This window comes from Miscanthus floridulus, chromosome 8 (assembly GCF_019320115.1).
Source record: "Miscanthus floridulus cultivar M001 chromosome 8, ASM1932011v1, whole genome shotgun sequence".
Lineage (NCBI taxonomy): Eukaryota > Viridiplantae > Streptophyta > Magnoliopsida > Poales > Poaceae > Miscanthus > Miscanthus floridulus.
The window spans coordinates 52,416,875-52,438,607 of NC_089587.1; the positions used below are offsets into that span (position 1 = coordinate 52,416,875).

At 45.3% G+C, this 21,733-nt stretch overlaps 1 long non-coding RNA gene across 4 annotated transcripts; it reads right to left on the reverse strand.

Moving 5' to 3' along the window:
• Positions 1-7,897: 7,897 nt before the first annotated feature.
• On the reverse strand, positions 7,898-11,692 carry LOC136472032 (uncharacterized). 4 transcript variants are annotated; one of them, XR_010762205.1, is made up of 4 exons: positions 10,971-11,692; positions 9,897-9,980; positions 8,668-8,770; positions 7,898-8,401 (listed from the first exon to the last, which is right to left on the reverse strand). It is a non-coding gene; the product is annotated as an uncharacterized lncRNA (long non-coding RNA). The 4 variants fall into 4 exon arrangements; XR_010762202.1 differs by having other exon boundaries at positions 8,668-8,825; XR_010762203.1 differs by having other exon boundaries at positions 8,668-8,846.
• Between the last annotated feature and the right edge of the window lie 10,041 nt (positions 11,693-21,733).

The following is a 21,733-nucleotide window of genomic DNA, read 5'->3' on the forward strand; positions in this document are numbered from 1 at the left end:
AGGACAGGCACCCACCGAAGAGAGCGTAGGGTTGCCGGAGCCTCGCGGCCGCCGGGCGCCGGCAAGCGCGGCCAGCTCCTCTGGCCACAGCATCGCGGCGGCTGCGGCGGTACCGGGAGCGGGCTCAGCTGCCTCGGCAGTAGCCAACTCCGGGTCGGTGGCGGCGACGGACGCGCAGAGGGAAGGCCCGACTTAGGCGAGCAGGGACGTGGACCGGCACCGCTCGGCCGGATCCTGCCCAGCCACCGTCGGGACGCTCCCGATAATTTCCACCGCCTCATCTCGAAGGTCGGGGCAGCAGCACCGGAGGTGGAGTTCCGAACAGGAACGGCGAGCTAGGCATGAGCCCGCCGGATGAGAGAGGGAGGAGACTTTATTTTATTTTTTCTCACCTGAAGCCATCGGAAGTTGGCGAAAGCATCGACTGCAAGACCAGCGGCGCCGCCAACAAGACCGATGGGGATCAGGGAGCTCGAAACGCGACCAAGCGCGACAGCCACACCGGCACAAAGAAACCTAGTACTATGGATTTACAGCTATACTATGAATCTACAGGTACGGGAGGTGGGATCCCTCCCTCTCGGCTCCGGCAAGGACGCCGGCTACGGAGAAGGAGGGGGCCGGCGGTGGGCTCGGTTTCTCGCGAGGTTGTTCCCAGACTTGCCCAGTTGAAGCCGTCAACTGTCTGGCCGCCGGAAGCAGCAGCCACGCGGGGGCCGAATGCGTAGCGTGCACCATGACCGTGAGATTTCGCGGCACGCCGTTCCTGCTGCTCCTCCTCGCCGAACCCGTTCGCTGGTGTCAGCGTGTTCCGTTCATCCTTTGTTGTCGACCGAACCACTGTTTGCTTACGCTGAAATCTGACGATGCTTATGCTGATTTATCGTGAGAGAAGATACTATTTATTAGCTGAAAAGTAGTGTTGAATTGTGGACCCAAGCACATCGGGCCATCTGATGCCGCCGGTCGCGCTACGTGTACGACGACGATCCAGCGGGCACGCCCTTGACGTGCAGACGCCGGCGCCCGGGGGCACGTCTCGACATTGCCTGGCGCGGGCATGGCCGTCACCGCGGGGCCTGATACGAACGCCGTCGGCTTCGGCCACGCCATTGATGTGTCCGAAGGCGTGGCCGAATTGGGTTCCGAGCGTCTCTATGCCACCAGTACAGTAGGAGCGTCTCCATACCCTCACGTACTGCACTCCCCTTTCGCTGCTCAAGTAGCACTCTTTTTCCTTCTTCCTGGACGCTGGCGAGATATGCTTGCTCTGTTTTTGTCTCTGTTTGCCGCAGTCCACCTGACAACTGACATTTCCTTGTCAAATCCGCTCTCCCTTCTTCAAATTCGATGCCTACATTGGTGGCATGCCTACGGTAGGCCATTTACGGAATGTTTGCGTGTTTGGGCAGTGGTGTTCCTTTTACCAAAATACCTACTGGAGTGTACTATTATTTCGTTGTGACCTGAAGATAACTCAAAAGGTCAAAAAGTTCACCATGTATTGCGCGCTTAAGACGTGGCACGGAGTTGTAAATTGCACTTACCTTTGTTCATTTATTCCTTGACTAAAGGTCCATTTGGAGAGGGCTCTCTCTGGCTCGGGTTTTTTTTACGACAAAAGAAAAATTATATTAGATAATAGCTGGGTATATCAACATGTTACAAGCACGCTGGATTACATAAATATTTAGAAACTGATTTTCATTTAAATTATACCCATGCTGTGAATAGCTCCAGATCTCAAAACTAGACCTATACGACGCTTTGCAGTATAGATGACCGCACAGACAAACACTCGGCAAAAAGCGGCCCAACGAACGGCGACCAACATTTATGTAGGCGGAATTCATAAACTTCTTCTCTTTGCCAAAGAAGAATAAGAAAGACTGATCTGAAACTTATTCTCCCTAGTCCTTCATTGTAGCCAGATCTAACAACAATAAAACAGAGAAGAGACCGGAAAAAATTATTTCACGGCAGCGACACCATCTCCTCCTTGATGTTGCTGTCTGGAAAAAAAAGTCTCCATGTTGTCATACTGGTGAGGATGCTAACGCCCTAGTTATCGCCCTCATCTTCAATAAAGCCGCCATGAAGAAAACGATTCAACCCTACCCTCTCACCGTTGCGGGAGAGGAAGAGGAGGAGATACATCTCCAAAACCAAGAAACTTGACATAGATAGACTCTAACCCTAAGGACTCGATCTATTGAAAAAACTTATTAAAAATGATGGATCCCCACTCTCTTCATCCTCCGGCGATATGCAGGAGAAGAAGGGAGGGGGACCAGCGGTGGTAAAGGCGGAGACAGCGGCGCTACGTGAGTGCACGAAGGGCTGCGTGCTCGTAGGTACTGGCTCGTGTTCCTTCACGATACTAGCAGAGTCGGGATGTGCCTCAAATATGCAACTTATTCAGCTCCTCCTATTCTTAGTTTATTTTTAGTGGGAACGGACCTGTTTTTTTCTACAGCCGCAATACACTACAGTAACAAACCATGTTGTATAGTGCTCACCTCAAAACCGCAACAAACGGGGCCTAATAATCATCCGCCGTAGTTGAAATATTTCCAGTTTCAGAGAAAGATTGTACGAATCTGGTGTGCCATATACTAGAATTTCAATGACAGTGCAACATCACATTATAGAATATGTGCTCTATAAAAAATCAATGAGGCTACGCACTTGCACTATTTATATTTCAGGAGTTGAGTACTCGTGCATTTGCTACGGGCATACATAAAATCTTATGGTGTAAGCTACACGGGTAAAACATATGTAAAATCTCATAACATGTAGTAAATGTTGAAAATTGGATCCATATCGAATAATTTTGTTAGCAACTTTAGGCCGGCCCTGTTCGGCTTGCTGAATCTTGGCTGAAACTGGCTGAATTGTTGTGAGAGAAAAACACTGTTCTATCTGAAAAAACAAGCCGAACAAGTCGAATATGGGGTAAGCCGAACGGGGCCATTGGGCCTTGCCTTGAACGGAAACCTATTGCAAATTTGTTATAATAGATGTACTGTAGATTGCAGAACACTTGTCTCTCTGATTTTCAGTTGGGTGATGTAACATACTAGATGCTAAAAAGCAACTAAAATTATGATCATGAGCATCATCAAGCATAAGCATCAAGTGTCATGCCATAAATGCATTTCACGTTGCAATAGTAGCATTCTTATGTTGCATTTGTTGAGTTATATGTGTTGCATGAAATGTTAACAACAATATTAATTATGGAAGTTTGTGATTTATATATGTGAAATTCCTTAAACAATTAAAATTTTGTTAATATATGCTTTGTTGTTTAAAGTATGCCTTTTAACATGGAAGTAAAGATAGGAAATGGTTTCAAATCAAACATGTTTGAATTTGAGCTCAAAGATTGAATCCTATAACTAATTCTCATAGTCATTTTTGTCTCTCTTTTATTAGTTATAAAGTTCAATGTTTGGGATTTTATTAAAGCATTTTTTATCAATAAATTTATACAACTTTTGTTCCATTGATTGGACCTATACTTGAGCTATGAAACTGTGAAATGGGTTGAGGTGTTTGATTATTGGTTGATCCTAAATTAATTCCCAAAATAGCCAACTCAAAGCAATTTCCTAAACCCTAACTGTTTCTCATCTTCTTGTTTCAATGTGCCTATTTTGAAAATCAAAGATCTTGCAAACCATCATGTTTTTTATGTTGGGCTCTTAAGCAATGTTGAAGCTCTCCAATCAAGGTTTAACTTTGCTTAAGGTCGATCATCGAGTCGTGTTGCAAAATCGCGAGCAATTGAGAGCTGAAGTGGAGGTTTCAGTCGGCTACAGTGGTCACCGTCGTCCAGTCTGCCTACTCGCCGCCCGTGGCCCTCGCTCGCTGTTCTCTCACGTCTGGACACGCAGCAGCTCGCGTGTCACGACCAAGCAGGAGGTGGCGAAGCTGCAGAAGCCGCCCGCGCCGTCTTAACCTCGCGCCAGCCGCTGTCTTCCCTCTTCCCTTTTTCTCCCTCGCCGACGGTCACCTCTGCGCCCTGACGCAATTCATCACCGCCATCACGCCCCGCCCGTCAGCTCGTGTCCATAGCTTCGCATAGCCCCCATGCTCCTCCTGGACCCGCTCAAGCCACTCCTCGCCAGCGAAATCGGCCGCAGCGCCGGTTGCCGCCGCGATCACCCCACCATCGCTGCCGCGTCCACCTCACCATGGCTGGGTTGTTCCAGAGCCTCCCTAGCCCCCTTATTTGCTGTTCGAGGTTCCTTAGGATTGGGCTATGCTCTCAAGCTTTGCGGTTGGGTGATTCCTTAGCTAGTCGCGTCGAAACGCGTGCTCGCCGCCGGGTTCACGTCGCTAGAGCCGTCGGAGCCGACCGCAGCGCCGCCTGATCAGTCTCCTCTTCAATTGTTTAGCCGTCGAGGTCGTGGTGAGCATCCTAACGCTAACCGCCCCCCTCCTTCTAACCGCTACCGCGTTGTGGTGGCTAGAACGCGTCGCGCCGCCGTGTTCTATTCTGCCAAGCCGCCATGGCTGTGGCCAAGTTCGTTTCTGGTCATGGCTCGATCAACCAGCAGCTGTTTTGAGTTCACGTGAGCATGAGGAAGCTATTGGTGTCCTCCGCGTCGCTGCTAACCCCGCCGACGGGCGTGTTCGCCACGCCGGAGCACCGCCGTGCCGCGCATGGCCGACGTCGAGCTCACCGTGTTGCTTTACTTGTTCAACCGATAGCTTAGATGGATGTGTGAGGTCAAGGAGATCATGTAGGTGCAAGTCCCGCCGCCGGCGAGTTCTTGACGGTCAACGGCGGTGTCCGCCGCGGTCAACACGGGGTACTGTTCTGCTGACCTAGGGCCCCTCTGTCAGTCTCAGTGGCTAGCAGGGGTCTGGGTGCAAAATGTTTTCCCTTCGGTTTATTATTTTTAGAAAAAGCTAAAATGTGCTCAATCTTGTTTAATTCATAGGTAATTCTAGAAGCATGCTAAAATTGTGAAATTTTGTGTGTAGCTTTGTTATGAGATTCCCTACCATGGAAAAATATTAATTGGTCTTTTTGAGTAGTCTTGGTATGCTTAAAAATTACCTCTTTTAATTATTAAATGGACCTTGTATAATTTTTATAGGATAACATAATTATGCTTTAATCATGAAACTTTTTGTGTATGCTTTACATGCTTAGACCTGCCTTCATAAAAATTATGGTACTGTTTTGATAGTTCTAAATTGGTTAATTAATTTAAGTGTGTTTAAATGCCTTTTCTTTAAGTAAATAAATACTAAAATAATTTAGGAAAATACTTAAATGGCTTTGGTGTATTTTGAAGTTGATTGTAGACCTTGGAACACTACTCCCTTTGCTGTTCCTTGGCAACTTAATCCTTTCCATGTTATGCTTATAATTAACTTGTTAGTTAATAAATAAAGTAGTTTACTCAAATGACTAATTAGTAAATGCATGTGATTAGGTCATGTGATGATCCTTGTTTACCCTCATGGTTGAACTTATGTAATGTTAGTAATGTACATTGCCTTGTTTGACTAGTATAATGTGATAAGTGTTGCCATCTTAATAACCACATAATCAACTTGTTTATATAATAATTAATATGGCTTAATTATTAATTTCTTATAATGATCATGACTTAAGATAGATGTTAATCTTTTGCTAGTTCATGTTAGTTCCTTTCACGATAATAACTAATTAACTTGATAGTTAATGAACTAAGATACTTTTATAGTAATAACCCTAGTTCCTTAGTGAAGGAAAGTTGTACTCAACTTTCTTAACTTTGTTTATCTTTTGTTATGCATTTGAATGTCTCTTATCATGCATCATGGCATGTAGTCCATCATGTTAAGCAAAGCATTATTTATTACGTGTAGTACAAACGAGAGTGAGAAGACTCGTGTTGATCAAGTTTCGGAGAAAGTTCATCCACCATGGTGTTGGTGCCAAGATTAACCTCTGGATATCTCTGTGGAACTTTCTCTGCAACGCAGGCAAGCCCCGGAGCATACTACCTTCTCTTAGTATTTACAAAACTATATTACACTTAAAGTCTTGTGAGATGTGCATTAAGAAATTAGGAGTTGGTCGAATACCGTTACTGCATGATTACCTTGATCTTCAGGTATCCTTAGTCGTACCCTGCTAGTATATGTAGGTCGATATTTCAAGTGCTTAGTAATGCTTAGACTTTGATAGAAATCGAGTGGTGGTTTCATCGTTCGTAAAGAATAGGTTTACCTCGGCTCTACTTCTGGGTCGTGAGAATACCATGATATGATAATGTTAAATTGAGACCGGGAGGGACTCGATGTTATGATAAGTGTTCTTGGGCAGACAGGTTTGCCTGGTCGTGCTCGTCCCGCCTGTGTCGATTGAGGACCGCACCGTTGTAGACCTGTCGTATTCGAGACCTTGCAATACTGGCCACATACTCCGGTAAGCCTGATACCTCGGCTATTCCATTATGTGAAAAGACAACTGTGCACTAGGAGTGGGAGATGGCGAGAGTAGCGTGTACCCATCCTATGAATCTGTCCGGGACGACGCAGGGAGGTGGAGTACTGTATTGTCGGGTAGCGCAGACCGGTTCACGTTTTGGAGGATCCGAGTGAAAGTTGATATACATAGGTCCGGGACCTGCGTATGTTGTGTGGTAAGGAAACCCCAGCTGGGCCTAATTGATTCGAATTGTCATGCTCCTCGGTTATGGAGACTCGGTCCCCCGATCTACATCGTAGTGTTAATCAATGGAACATGGTTACTGGTGGATAAGAGATGAACATGAGATGAGATATTTAATGAAGTTGCTTTAGACCAGGTGCAAACTGGATACTACAGATAACTTAATACGAAGCTAAAACATTGAAAGTAAGGATCCACTGGTAGTAAGCTTTTCTGCAAAAGTTACTTCTTACTTCTATCTTTCCTTTAAGCCTGCATACCCTTCGAGTCTTTCCTTTTAGTTGGGTAAGACTTGCTGAGTACCCTTAAGTACTCAGGGTTTGGTAAACCCCTGTTGCAAGTTCTGACTCGAGCTGCTAATCAAGGTCATGTCGGTGGGCTCGACATGATCTGGCTGTCTCTTCTACCTTAGGTGTTTCACCTAAGTCGCTTCCACAATTCTACTCACCATTTGGAACTTAGTTAAGTTTATACTTATGATAGGTGTTTTGTAAACTAATGTTATAAGTCTTCCGCACTCTGATGTACAATATTCTTGAACCAACTGTTGTAATATTATGGCAACTCCATGTTGATCATGTATGAGTTATAAAATGTATATGATTCGGGGTTCCCCGAGGATACCCGACAGACTACCTGAGTTATCTGGCTCTCATGTGAAGCAGTCAGAGGTCTTAAAGATAATAACAGGTGTATGTGGACCATATAATTAGGGTGGTTCTGCCACAGGTGAATCATTGTTCTAAGCTTTTCGGGATGCCGTGCAAGAATTGCAGGAATTACTTATACTCAAATGTACTCAGGTTTGACAACGTTTCAAACGGAGAACAATGTTACTCAATCCCATACAAGGTAGAATAGAACTCAATTGCAAAGAAAGTCAATAGATAACCTTTAATAGATCTCCAAGAAACTGAGCTATTGTAAGGTGTGCGAGATAGAGGCTGAGGTAGAGTCTTTCCTTTATTACTTTGTGGTGTAAGATAATTGGGATAACCTCTAACAACTGAACCAGGACAACATATAGAAGAATCAGTAGCAATTTTCGACAAAATTGTGGTGTCGAATTGTCAACCTCAACAACTCCAAGACTCAAAGCTCTGAATTTCCGCTTTTGGTAGTCATTTACGTGCTCCCACAAAAGCTTTTACAATTTCAATCGGTGAAGAACCAGTGTCATGCACCTAGAATGCCAATAAAAGCACAAGATAAGAGAGAACAACAGAACAAAAAAGGAAAGATTCTTATTGTATTGCTTAAGCACTGTACACATATACAACACTCTAGCACACTCTCTGTGACTATAGGGGGGAGAAGGAGAGATATTAAAACTAGTCAGCCCCCCAACACGCGTGAGAATAGCAACGGTAGGTAATTGTATCATTACATGCCTTATAATATCTTAATTGTTGATTAAGATTTTAGGATCATAAGAGCTTCATTACATCATAGGATCATGGCACGTCAATTTAGTAGGTCTACAATTCCATTTCTGCTCGACAACTCTGAACCCGACAGGCTGCTTGGGTTGGGCAGGTCTGACTTGTGGATCTCTGAACTTGGAGATGCCGCCTGCCACGTAAGGGGTTTGCTGAACGTTGCCTTGCTGCCTCCACCAGCATCCTTCCCGTTCGATTCTTTCTTTGTGTTCAGGAAACGTCTGTCAGTGACTCGTGGGCAACGCAGTGAATGCTGATGGCGTGACTCATGGAGATACGGCTGCATCACGTAGCCAGCAACATGTAGTGGTAGAAGACGACAGAAGACATGATGCATGCCATGGTGATATAAGTCATTCAGTCAGCAGGTGACAATTAAGTAGTTCAATTAACAGTTCTAGATTTGAGGGCGTGACTCATGGAGACAGCTGACTGACATAAATGCTACTAAGAGAACAGAAGATTTGTTGCATGCAATGGTGATGTAGCAGCAGTCAAAGTTGACAGTTAAGGTGTTCAGCCAACAGTTTGAGATGTGCAAAGTACCTTTTGTGGCTTTGAGCCGCTTGTTTTCCCTCTGCTTTGGCAGGGGCACGACGTCAACGCAGAATGGCGTCATATTGCTTATTGTTCACTTAAATTGGTGCTTCTGTTGGCACATTCAGTGGTATAAACATACGTGGTATAAACATACACGCTCCAGGCTGCGCTTACAAACACAAATGCTGGAAGATAAGCAATAAGATGTACTTATATATATTGTACAGATTTCCTACTTGAAAATGGAAGCATCAAGATTTCTTTGCAGATTGTCGTTTATTAGAAAGCAGGCCATGTAAAAGATATTGCTTCAGCATAGCATTTATAAAGAAATGTCAGATTATAGCCATTACTATTTGTGCCCACTTAAAATAATACAATTTTGAAGTGGTACAGTGTTAGTTTTTTTTATATATTTTTTAGATGATAATATTGGTTCTCAGTTAATCGTATTCCTTTCGTTCCATAGAGCAATTACAGATGCATTGATCCTTGCGAAAATGGGGTCTCAATTTAAGCAGTGCATGACACACAAACGCTACAGCAAAAAAGATCTAGCAAGCAAATGGTATTAAATGTGTTAAAAACCATGAATATTTGCAGCATAGGTGAAATGCGTGGAAAGTATATTGTTAGAGTATGTCAGGGGCCTATTGGGCCTAGGCTGGCTGTATAGCCCGTTAGTGTTAGGGTTAATTAGAGATAAGGGTCGCTTGCTTAGGGGTCAAGTAAGCCTTGCTTGGGAGTCAAATAAAAAGGGCATACCCAGTGCAGAGAGCTCCCACTCTGTGCGGGATCTGGGGAAGGGTGTTAGTGGCCAGCCTTACCCTCGCCTGTGCAATGCGAGGAGACCGCGACTCGAACCCGGGACCTTCCAGTCACAGGCGGTAAGACTTTACCGCTCTATATAAGGAGAGGAGATGTATCCATCTAATCAAGCAAGAATTAAGAAGGAAAACCTTCCCTCTTGCTTGGCCATGGTCAAAGGCCCCGTGGCCGGCCCTTTCTCGCCCTCGCAGCCCCAGCCGCCACAACTCCGAGCGTGTGTTTTCCTTCTTGATACATCTCCTCTCCTTATATAAAGAGGTTTACTTGACTCCCAAACAAGGCTTACTTGACCCCTAAGCAAGCGACCCTTATCTCTAATTAACCCTAACACTAACGGGCTATACAGCCAGCCCAGGCCCAATAGGCCCCTGACATACTCTAACATATATATTATTGCCGGTACTTACCTTGGCAGCAGCAAACATATTCGCAACATAAATATGAAAATCCCCTGGAAGCCAAAGAACATCATTGTCAGGTTCATGGAAGATCTGCAGCATGGTAATATGGGAAACAACATCTTCATCAGATAATTGACTAATGCTATTAGCACCGACACCAGGTGGGAAGAAAAAATGTTTGTTTGTTAACTTTAACATGCAAAAGAATTAGCCTAATGTCATGAGAAGAAGTGCTGGCACCCTGAACTTTAGTCTGTAACTAAACAATTTTTTTTTTTGGCGGGGGGGGGGGGGGGGGGGGGGGGGGGGGGGGGGGGTGTCGGTCCATCAAATATCGAATATTTAATATTAAGTTTCATTGATCATAGGTACTTAAACAATAATAGTTGGAACACAACATTAATACTGGGCAACGAAAATATATGGGTACCTGCTATTTTATATCCTTTATTAGTAGCATGTTAAGTATAAAGTATACATTGTGAAGCAAATGAGTGCATCCCAAGACTGAAGACCAGAGAAACATGCAAAATAGAAAAAGAGGAGGCATAGCATACCTAAACTCGGCGGCCAACTTTATAGTAATCGAAAATAAGGTAACCGAAGAACATGGTGACCAATTAAAACTATTTTGCTGCTGGTACATGTGAGGAAACCTTGAGTGCCAATATGTGTAACGGTAAAGCTGAAGGTTTTGTAAAAATGGTATGATGTAACATTAAGCGATACATTTTATTTTGCAGGGAAAAAATGCTTATCAGACTGTAAAGCAAATACACAACAACCTAGAGAGCATAGTTGGAACACAATCAGTCTGAGGAAAGCACCAATGCATATATGACTATATCATTCACGCGGTTATCATTCATCAGGTAGAGATCATGTGGAGCATCTTATGACTCTTACTTGAAAGGGGAAAAAGCGTCACTAAACTATTCAGTGTTGGATTTCCTCTCATTGTAATCATAGAGCACATATTCAGGGTCAGAGTTGTAATGGGAAACCCATAATGATGATGAAAACAATTCAGTTAAACATATTTTAGAGATGCAGTGAGAATTGGAGATTGTAAAAACTCACATCATTCCGTAAGCCTGAATGGCCTAGGATTGGGTGATTTCTCTGAGCTCTCCTTGCTCTTCTGGTTCTGCATTTACCTACTTGAATTGGGAAGATAACATGTTAGTTTGTTAGTTCCTAGGTACAGAGAAAAGCTCCCTTTTTCAACACTGGCCATTACTCCTGATTCTGAGCCATTGGACTGATCATCACAACAGAGTCTCATAGGATGAAGCGGTCCTCCTTGACCTGCAGTATAGCAGAAACACAGGGATTTTTTTATATACAATATATATGCTGTAATCTAATGGGGAAAAATGGTACAGTTGACAAATTTGATAACGGAAACATGTACGCTAGTCATTTTCTGTGAAAATAATAAGGCAACCTATTATGGATAGGAGGTACCAATCTGAGCAATGTATTGAAATTAAAATGTGACTAAAATTGGCAATCGTACTATTCAGTATACGTAGGAGACAATCAACACAAAAAAAAAAACTCTAGGAGGGGGAGGGATAAGGAGAGGAAGGGGAACCAGGCGCAGGCACAACCGAGGAGAGGAAGAGGCGGTGCGCCATCGTGGTCCGGTCCATGTGCCGGCAAGGCCGGCGACGGATCAGATCTGGCACCAAGAGAGAGGAAGAGTCAGCGCGCGGAGCAGGGCCGGCCGTGGAGCAGCGGAGCGCGTCGCAAGATGGAGGCGGAGAGGGTGGGGGGCGGGCTCGCGGCGCCAGCGGCCTGACGGCTACCAGCACCGGCGTGGCGACCTCCGGGAGGGGAGTAGTACAACTGGAACTAAAGAGAGCCGGATTAAGAAAAAAGACCACACAAGGGCCCAAAGAATGAATAGTGCATATTATATTAGTTCATTTCAATTCATAATGTTGTCTTGATTTGTGTAGAATTGAGGACAGAAACCAAAGTGATGAGGAGTTGTGAATACATATACGATCTTTTGGTTATCAAATGCTCTTTATTTAGTATTTTATTTTATATCCTTGATGATCTGCATAGAGCTTGAGCACTTTAAATTGATATCATCATTTGTGTTCTTTGTTACATCTATTAGTTTTAACACTAGTATGATTTTTAGCCTTATATTAATTTAACCTCCCCTCTTGGCCTATTTTCTAGATCCGCCACCGTGTATTCACTTGAGAATCTAACCATGTGTTTGGTTTAGGGACTAAGAGGATTGGATCGGACCCAACCCAGTTTTTATGGCCGGGTCGGACCCATTTCTTGTTTGGATAGGGGGTTAGGTTCATCCCACTTTTTTTGTTTGGTTAGAGGATTGGGTTGGGAAGGACTGACCACTGATACATGGGGCCCACATGTCATTGTCTGGGTCTTCTTCCTCCTTGCCCTCTTCTCTCTCCTCTGCCACAGCCATTGCTCTGCACCGGCGCCCGCGCCCTGCACCGACCGGGGAGTGGTGGTGGAGCACCCAGAGGCCCGCGCGCATCAGCGGGTGCCCTCGGTTCGCTCCACGGCGGCCCGAGGCTAGCCAGCCACGCGCACAGGTACCGACGACGGGGCGGCTTCACGACGGCAAACGGGAGCACCAGCCCAATTTTTTGCTATTTGGTCCTTTTTTGAAGAAAATTTATGTTTGGCCTCCTGGGAGACGTAAACTTATCTTTGGACCCTAGGGGTCGGCGCCAGGACTTATGGCTCCGAGGTAACACGTCTCGGCGCCACAAATCTTGGCTCCAAGATGCCTGGCCGTGCACAGCAGGGCGTCCTAGGTGGCATTGACGTAGCCTATACCTCGGAGCCACAGATCTTGGCTTCGAGCTCGGAGCCACAGATCTTGGCTCCGAGCTCGGCGCCAAGATCTGTGGCTCCAACCTCGGAGCCGTGGATCTCGGCTCCGAGCTCGGAGCCATGGATCCTGACGTTGGGCATGGATTCAAAACCCACAGCCAAGTTTCCCTTGTCGAGGCTGCTTTCCCTCCACCGCTCTTTGATTTTGAGCAGTGGACAAGGAGATGATGGAGACGAGACAAAGAGAGGAGGCTCTTGAAAAGGAGCACAAGGAAGAGGAGGAAAGGAGGCATGTTGCTGCGTATAGGGATAAGAGGGAGAGGAAGCTTGAGCGTGCGCTCCGAGCGAAGGCAGCGATGGAGGAGAATCTTGATGCTCAGAGAAAGGGAAAGTAGCTTCGTTGCACTCAGTAGTCTTCATAACTTGCTAGTTCTATGGTTTATTCATGAACAATGTTGTCTAATCTTGGACTTTGCATTGTGTTGTCATGTAATGCACTTTAAGTATGGACGTACCTAGGGCATGTTCTGTGTTATTTAGTTTGTCGTCATATACTTCAAATGTTGTTATGTTGATTAATGTGCTCTATTATTGGATCTTTCATAGTGTTATTGGTTTCATTATTTGTTGTCATAATATTGAGTTTAATATTGCATAGGTAGTGAAACAAGCTCACGTAGTGCAAATAAAACGTAACGAAGTAGTGGATTACCTAATTCAACACACACAACACATGAAATGGCATGTGATAACATGTACCAAACTAGGGTATAGAGGTCATAGACTAAACAAGGGTACATAGTTCCTTCGACTAACCCTAACATGCCTTAGGTGATTAAACGAAAAAAACAAACACATGGATGTGGCCCGTTAAAAAGACTGGTTTGTCCTAGTAGTGTGGCCACATAGCAAATTGTGTTGCACCTTCTTCATAGTATCCTCCCATTGTTGGTGGTGGCGGCGGCGAAGGCCCCTTATTCCTATGATTAGAGCAGGTATAATATGGATCATTGTAGAGTGCCTCCTATGAACTAGCACCATTGTTGTTGTCGTCTTGTTCGTCGTCCTTGTAACCGCTGCTAACTTCTCTTTCTAGATCAAAGATACGGTCCAGCAGGTAGTAGATGTACTCTGCATGTGGATAAATAGGTTGAGGATCGACCCACCTAGTGAACCCATAGTTTTCTTTGGCCAAGAAAGACTGCAATAAGTATGTCATGTAAGTTGTATAGAAGAGGAACATATTAAAGAAATAAATAGTAATAGCAATTACTCATGCTCGTGGGCATTTGAAGAAGCGATGACCTCCATCTATTCCCTCGGTGAACATCTGCACTAGGCAGTTCTCACCATGCATGCATTTTGGCCACTCTCTTCTTTTCGTTCATCGTATCCTCTCAGTGGTGCCTCTTTGGTGAAATCACTTTTACTTTCAACTGGGAACCTCTCATAAAGAGCTTCCTCAAAGAAATCAGGACTAAGAGAACCCTCCCACACAATGGTAGTTCCCTTCCCCTTTTCTCTCCCTCTAGACGACCCTCTAGGCATTGGTACTGCAACGAAAGAAAATACTAGTTGGGAAGTAAGTAGCAATGCATCCAACATTGCGTATATATAGGCGGAGGCATGTTTAGTTGTCGTTTCAATGTGTTATAACTGGTCACATCTGCCAGTCAGTAAGACAGGGCAAGTACATCCATGATGCGGTGTCTCTCGTCCCATCGGGGAACAGAACACAACCAAAAAGGTGCATGATCCATGCCCCTGCAGTAGTAGGTAACTATCTGCTCGTGCATGATCAGGACACTGACCAAAGTTCTGCCTCAGCCAACTAATGAGTACTCTAGAGGAGCGGGTACTCAGTGTCTCTGGAGGAAGCTCTCTTCCAAGGAAGAGCTCCACTCTACCTCTCTAACCAGCAGTAGTGCAGTGGCCAATAACTAGGCGGCCACTTATACGGACACCAAGGAACTTCTACGTGTCTTGAAGAGTAACGGTCATCTCACCGCAAGGTAGGTAGAAGCTATGAGTCTTCGGCCACCATCTACAAAACAAGAAAGAAGTACTACAGCTATATGCACATCGACAACCAAAAATATAAATGGAAGTGAATCAGTTCATACTTATGGTACCTGTCGACTAGAGCTAAGATTGTCGCGAGGTTGAAGGCAGACAACCCACGGCGAACCTGGAATGATACAACGTCAAGTCCAGCCCTCTCAAGGAGAGGAGTATACCTATCATCGTACCGTATGTCCTTGAACTTATCGTGGGTTCAAGGACGAAGAGTGTACAGTTCCTGCAAAGAATAGAAAATATTAGATTAATTCATGAACACAAGTACATATGCAGAGGAAAAATAACAAGCAGAAGTAAAGTCATTACCTCCCCCTCCGCGGTGAGTCATCCTCGGTGGTTCTCCTCGTAGTATGGCTCTAGCAGGTGGAACGGCTCCATCCTACAAAATATAATGAGAAAGTACAGATTAGTTTTATATGAACAAATAAATAACTTTTTGGTACTAGTAAACATGCATGTGAAACATTAGTTATTTTCACCTAACTAAGTGGCCAATGGCATGTACATGAATTATGCCCAAGTCTACCACATTTGCCACATTGGTTCTGCTCGGAGTCAGTAAGAAAGGGGGTTGCTCTCCCTCGCCTCGTTCTACCGGAATCCTGGTCCATGACCATCTTGTGTCTCGTCCTCTTCTGGGTTCCACGTTTGTCCCAATGTGTACCTGGATCTGCAATGTATTTCGGCCCAGTGTAAGGTGGCCACTGACCCTCGTCTAGGAAAGGCTCAAAATAGGGAGACCAAGTCTATACAAGGCTGACAACACTGAACTCCCATGGTATCTGGATCTCGTAGACAAAGTTGTGATGCTGAGATGCTGCAACATAATGAGAACAAGGAAAGTTGTATTGCCTGGTTTCCCCATATTTGCATGAGAAATCACTAAGTACCACAATATAATTCCTTGATGGCCGAACCTCACCATCGAACATTGTACCACCCCTTTCTGTGACCTGGTACTTGCCGATATTGTGGTCAAAGCAATCGACGTCATGTGTGGCAGCCCTTTCCTTTGCCTTTGTCAAGATGCTTCTTAGGTTTAGGTGCCCATTTCTTATTATTACTCTATAGTGCCATTGCTTGAGCGTGTCTCTCATTAAACTATGCAACTAGCCTATAAAAGGTGAATGATACAATGGCATTGACGGGCATGGCACGTATACCCTTGAGTACACTATTAAATGACTCCACCATGTTGCTAGTCTAAAACTCGTACCTCCATCCACCATCGTCGTAGGCTCTTGTCCATTTCTCAGGTTCTCTCATTAATCCTCTCAGTCACTGCCTACCTTCTGCATTTGTTGCCATTTTTAGTCGCTCCAACTTCTCCTTGAAGAACGGCACCTCAAGCATGTGAGCAACCTCCTCGAATAGAGGAAAGTTGTCCTTCGTACCATCCTTCTAAAGTAAATTCTCGGCAAGGTGTCAAGTGCACCAACGGTGGTGCAAAGGTGCATACCCCAGAATCTGCTCCTATATAGCTCTGAGTATGCCCTGGTGTCTATCAGATATGACACCAACCTCCCTATAAGGGCCAACGACATGTATCCTAACAAGCCACAAGAACCATCCCCAGCTATCTTTGTTCTCCCTCTCCACCAAAGCGAAAGCCAAAGGAACCAATGCGTTGTCTGCGTCACACAAAATGGTTAGCAAAAGTGTGCCCATGTACTTGCCAAGCAGAAAAGTACCATCAATGGATAACACTGGACAACAGTGCCAAAAGGCCTCGACGCACTGGGGAAAGCACCAGAATGCACAAAAGAATATCTGCCTCCTGTCCTTCCATTCATTCGGCTTCGGGATATACATGTAATGCATGCCTAGATTTGCTGCTTTCATTGCATTGAACATTATAGGCAACTGCTCATACCCCTCCTCCTAGTCCCCATATATCATCTTCCAGGCCCGTTGCTTTGCCCTTCATGCTTTCCCATACTTTATGTCATACTTAAATATCTCCTTAGTCATCTCCATAATTGTCCTGACCTTCAAGTTGGGCTAACCCTTCAAAGTTGTGTATAACTTTCTGGCAATGAGGGTAGAGGTCAACTGTCTATGCTTATGTTTTAGATCTGTCTGGGCATAAGTGTGTGGACCTACAATTTTGGTGATCTTGAATTTCCCTGTGGCCTTCTGTTTGCAAGCACAGACCCTCCAATTGTAATATGCCATCTCGCACAGCACCGTGTAATGACGCTCCATATAGGAGTGCCTCACCTTGAATGGTCTCTTACGTCTCACAAAATATTCCTATAACCACCTTCTTAAGGTGGGCAAGTCCTTGAAGACCATGCCCTTCTAAATTTCCACGTTGTCACCGGCCTTAGGAGCCTCTAGCAGCTCGTCATCTCTTCCTTCTCCATAAGCATGTTGAGAATGACTAAGGTCGTTGAATTCATGAACCAGTGGATCATGATCAGGACATAAGCATCTGATGAGCTCCATTTCTTTTTCACTCAAAGCTGCAACTAGGCGGTCATCATCAGAATCAATGGCCCTTGATGTGCCATAAGGCTCCTCATCATCCGCAATATCAATATCTACACTATTAGAGGCCATAAACCCTGGGTCCACGTTGGCTGATGGAGGAACAGGAGCACAACCATCATTATCAGGATTGTCTCCTGCATTTAAAGCACAAATATGGATAGCATTGAGACAAAGGAATGGAGTGAACAAAAAATAAGAAAAGCCAAAGTGTTACTAAATCACTTACTAGGATGATTCTGGGTCAAAGGGATCTCCTGAGGGGCACCAACAACATCATCAGTTCCACATTCTACACAGACACTAGGACATACACCAACCTCATTCGGGACGGATTGAGCATCGTGCACCATAACCACATCTTCCACATCCACCTCATGGTTAGGTAATAGAGGCTTAGAGGGTGTTGGATTCTCTGGTGCTGGCAACAACCCATGAGGGGGTGAATACCTATGAGAGGTGGGATCATTGGACAACTTCCGCACAACCAAATCCAAACATTGAAACTCATTCTTCATGATAGTTTTGACATATTTGTCTTATTGGGCCTCTGATGCAATTGGGACCAACCGCCTCAAAATTGTCCCTGACCTGCCATGGTGAAGTACCCCCTCAACTAAGATGGTATCTTCATTTGAGTTGCATTTAAGCTTATCATGAGCCCTACCAAACAACTTAGAAAACAATGGTCGATCATTGAATATCACTGGCACCCTTTGCATTCCAATAAAACTGACATTCCCAAACTCATCTTCCTTCACACTTCCTCCATGATACAGGGTGACTATGTTGTCCATCTAGTTGGTATGCACAACACCAAAGTTGTTACAGGTTTAACTAATATGGGTATAACTAAATTACATGCATATAACAGTTTTTGACTCTCTACCTAAATAAATAAGTATCTAATCTAAACCACCTATCTATCTAGCTACATCTACTACAAGTACTACCTATATAACTAACTTACCTAACTATCTATCTATCTAAATTAGCTAAATAAATATCTACCTAAATTAGCTAACTAAATTACATCACTAAATAACTGTAATAGCACATCAGCAGTAGAATAGAACTAACAATCTAGATCAGGTAAGGCACAGTAACAATCAAAGCTATAGCACAACTCTCATATCACATAGCCTCTCAACTAGTGCCCTGCATGGAGCAGAAGTAGATTGTACATGATAGTACAACAGAACAGAAAGAATGGCGTCAAACAGGGACAGACGCAACTACTACACCATGGATTCATTCAGTAACAGCAGCATCAGATCAGATCACAAATAAACCAACCTGATTGATGCTCACGACGAGTTTTGGGTTGGCGGTCAGGGGACATTGGTCAGGTGAGGGGCATGGAGGAGGACACCTCAGCCTTGTCGAGCCGCCACAGCTGCCACGCGCGTAGCGTTAGGAAGGCACCGAGGATGACCTGCATTGCGATGGCCACGCTGGCGAAGGCGATCCCAAGCCGCTCCCCAAAGTTGAGCCACCGCCGCCTGGGCGGTGGGGGCGGCGGCCGGTGCCTCCGGTGCCAGTAGCGGTGCCGCTGCATTGGAAGGGGAGGAGGAGACGGGGCATGGGAGGTGGACGTGACCTACCGCTACGTGGCGGGCACCGTCGGCGATGAAGAGGCAGCGACAACGATGGTGGCGGCGGCGGCAGAGGAGGAGGAGGAGGAGGAGGAGGAGGAGGAGGAGAGGGACAAGGAGGCGACCGGGGCATGGGGGACGGCGGGCGGTGGCCTGCTGCAGTGGAGCGAGCGGTAGATGGCGGAGGAGGTGCGGACAACGGCGGGGCTGGCTGGCAACAGTGATGAGAGGGAGAGACAGAGAGCATGACAGAGAGGGAGAGAAGAGCATGAGAGAGAGCTACGGTGGCCATGCGGTTTTGTATCTCAGCGCTAGAGTGCATGGCTCCGAGCTCAGAGCCATAGATCTTGGCTCCGAGCTCGGCGCCAAGATCTGTGGCTCCGACCTCGGAGCCATGTATTCTAGCGCTGAGGTAACGGCCACATCAGCGCCACCTAAGATGCCTAGGTGTGCGTGGCTAGGAACCTAGGCGCCATAGGTACTAGCGCCGATACGTGTTACCTCGGAGCCATGAGTCCTAGCGCCAACCCCCAGGGTCCAAAGATGAGTTTATGTCTTCTAGGGGGGCAAACGTAAATTTTTTTCAAAGAAAAGGACCAAATAGCAAAAAATTGGGGAGCACGGGCGTGGTGGTGCTGGAGCTTCATCGGACTAGATAAGTGGTTATAGACCCGGAGGCATGCTGGGAGGCGGAGGAATAGCGGAGGAACGGCGGCAGCGGCTCTGCTCAGCCATGGCGGTCGCGTCTGCGAGCAGCAGCACGAGAGGGAGATCTCAGGCGTCCTAGGCAACTCCGCATCACATGGAGAGCCAGAGGTCGTGCCCCACACCGGCGTCGCACCAACTCTGTGCCCTCCCTCGGCGTCCACGTCCCTCACTAGCTCCGCACCCCAGCCCCATGCGCCCCAGTTCATCCACACGGTCCGCTCGATTTGGAGGGATGAGACCAACCTGCATCTAGGAGCACATTCCCTGCTGGGTTCGACCCAGTTTCACCCAACCCACAAACCAAACAGCGCGTCATCTGGGTTGAACAAGGATATCCCAGTCCAACCTCCAAACCAAACACACGATAACCTATTTAGCCTATTCCAACCCAACCCATTAGCAACCCTTGCGGAGGTATAAACAACTCAAATGTTTCTCTGCCCAGATCTGGCTTCCGTTGCGGCGATAAGATGCAACCATTCAAATCATGAGAAGGGAAACAAAGAAATATGTATTTATTCACTTATTGAAAATAAGAATTTTTGAAACAAATCCGAAAGAAAACCATCTATTATTATAGTAACATGAATTGCTCTCGTATGCGTAATCGCATATACCATATCTTTAGCACATATTTTTTTATTTAGTTTGCCTGCATATCCAAATAAGCCTTTAGCAGGCATGTTAAATAAATTGTATTTAACATAAATGCATGGCACATTTTTGATAAAGTTATGGTAAAACATATGGACACTACTGCAAAAAGTATTTTTAGGGGCGGCTGGTAACCATTTGTAGGGGCGGTTTGGCCAGCCGCCCCTACCGAACCGTCTCTACAAATCATGCATTTGTAGGGGCGGTTCCCAGGCCGCCCCTACAAATCGATTTGTAGGGGCGATTGGTGATTGAGCCGTCCTTACAAATCGATTTGTAGGGACGACTGGTATTACAAACCGCCCCTACAAATCGATTTGTAGGGGCGGCTCAATCACCTACCGCCCCTACAAATCGATTTGTAGGGTCCAGCCACCTCTATAATACCTATTTGTAGGGGCGGTTCAATCTAGAACCGCCCCTACAGTACGTTTTCTCACAAAAAAATTCAAATTTACAATTCAAATTCGACCAGAACTGTTTGTTTCCACGTATTCCATCCAGCGTTCGCGTTGCCGAACGCTCCACGACCAACGTTCCAAACCGCGTTCGCGTTGCCGAACACCGCGCGACCAACGTTCCGAACGTGACTACCAGCACAATAGTATTATATAAACTACAATTACAAGTCCAATTCATAAGGATATATACAATCCATCATTTAATATACAAATTCCATAAACATTGTTATCAATGTCCTAGAGCTAGCCTTTCAGTCTCATGAAGGTGTTGGTACTGAGGATTTCTACCTAAGTCAGACTCTTGGTCATGGTAGGCGCCTTTGACGTGTACAATCTAGTCCAATATGAAGTTGCAAAGGTCACCGACGAGCTCTAAGAGTTGGTCATCCTTGTATGGGTCTTTTTTCATTCCTTTCTCTTCTCTCCACTACAAGAGAACAAGTTTTGGTTTAGTATTTCATACCATGTACGAAGTTTTTATACTACTGATGAAGAGGTTCAAACTTACCCTTAAGGGTGTCTCCTGTAGGCACTGGTGTTACTCATCATAGAATATATATAGTATCCATAATGTACACTCCCAGGCCTCTGCTTGGGACACTGTGTGTTTTGCATATGAAAATGTTAGGTAATGCTTTTGACAGCCATGTAACGAAGTACGGAAGAAGTAAGTTACACTTACCGCACATAGTGTTTTTATAGCCAGCTTTTTCTTCCTCGCTGGATCATGCCTTCCGTGATGATGAGTGACATAGAACCTAAATGCCATGTTCGAATTATTTTAGCAAATACTAACTTGTTAGTATCCATAAGTGAACGTTACAAATATGTATACAAACATATAAGCTAATGAGGATTGTCGATATGTATACGTCTTGAGAATCGATATGAAGTCTTTGTATGTCACCGGGTCCTTATCTATTGAATCAAAGACCCATGCCATGCTCCTCCCGACATCGACGACTATACAAATCCAGTTGTTGCTGCATGGATTTAATCATAGAACTAGATAAGCTCTTTTGCATTG